The sequence below is a fragment of the Aptenodytes forsteri genome, unplaced genomic scaffold, assembly GCF_000699145.1.
Source record: "Aptenodytes forsteri isolate BGI_AS27 unplaced genomic scaffold, ASM69914v1 Scaffold53, whole genome shotgun sequence".
NCBI lineage: Eukaryota > Metazoa > Chordata > Aves > Sphenisciformes > Spheniscidae > Aptenodytes > Aptenodytes forsteri.
Window position 1 is genome coordinate 8,461,097 of NW_008795909.1, and position 921 is coordinate 8,462,017.

At 71.8% G+C, this 921-nt stretch overlaps 1 protein-coding gene across 1 annotated transcript in view; it reads left to right on the forward strand.

The window, feature by feature from the left end:
• NDUFAF3 (NADH:ubiquinone oxidoreductase complex assembly factor 3) overlaps positions 1 to 921 on the forward strand; it is a 5,099-nt gene that overhangs the window by 608 nt on the left and 3,570 nt on the right. The window lies entirely within an intron of this gene.

Below are 921 nucleotides of genomic sequence, written 5' to 3' on the forward strand. Positions count from 1 at the left end.
CGGTGGGCGTGCAGGTCAGCCAGAGCGCACCACCCCCCCCCCCCCCCCCCCGCGGCAGCAGGGAGCACGTGTCCCCGGGGAGCTGGGGACCTCCCTCCCCTTCCCTTCCTGCCCTCCCCGTGAGGCCGGGGGCAGGGGGGGGAGGAATGCTCTGCCCGCAGGGCCCAAACCAGTTCCTCCAGGGCTTGTGTGCACGGGCCGGGGGGGCCAGGGCGAGGGCAGATCCTGGCAGCACGGTCCGTTGCATGGGCTCTGCCGGGAACGCAGCAACTTGTTTTGGGGCTCCTCAGGCAGCTCTGAGTGCGAACCCGCAGCCCCGGGACAGGAGTGGGGACATGTCCCCCTGCTGGGGGGCAGCTGCATCCCCCCCGGCAGTGCGGGGCCGTGCCGCGGTGGGGTGCTCCCTGCACCACCCACAGCCAAGAGGTGATCTGAGAATCGCTGCTCACACCAGACCAACTGCTGACTGTCCGCAGGGCAGGAGCCACCCGGGACCCCTGCCCGGCTGGCCCGGGGGGACGCACTGGCGTGCGCTGGGAGCACACTCGGACCTTGTGTCGCTGCTCGGGGTGGGGTCCAGGCTGGATCCGTCCCCATCCCCAGAGCACCACGGGTCCCCGCAGGCAGCCCATGTGAGGCCTGGCAGCGTGGCGGCCCCGGGTGGGGGGGGTGCTCTCGGAGGCGCCGAAAGAGCTTAGGACAGACACGACATCCCCGATGGCTCTCTGGCTGCCCGCTCAGCGGGAGTGATCGTGTCATTCCAAAGCCGTCTCTCTCCGGGGGCTGGATCCTGCCCGGGCACCGCTCACCCCTGCCAGCACTGGGGGGCTGCGGGGGGGGGTCAGGGAGAGCCTGGCGCGGGCCAGCGGCAGCAGGAAGCTTGCACAGCATCTCGTGAACTGTGCCGCCCCGGCACACGCG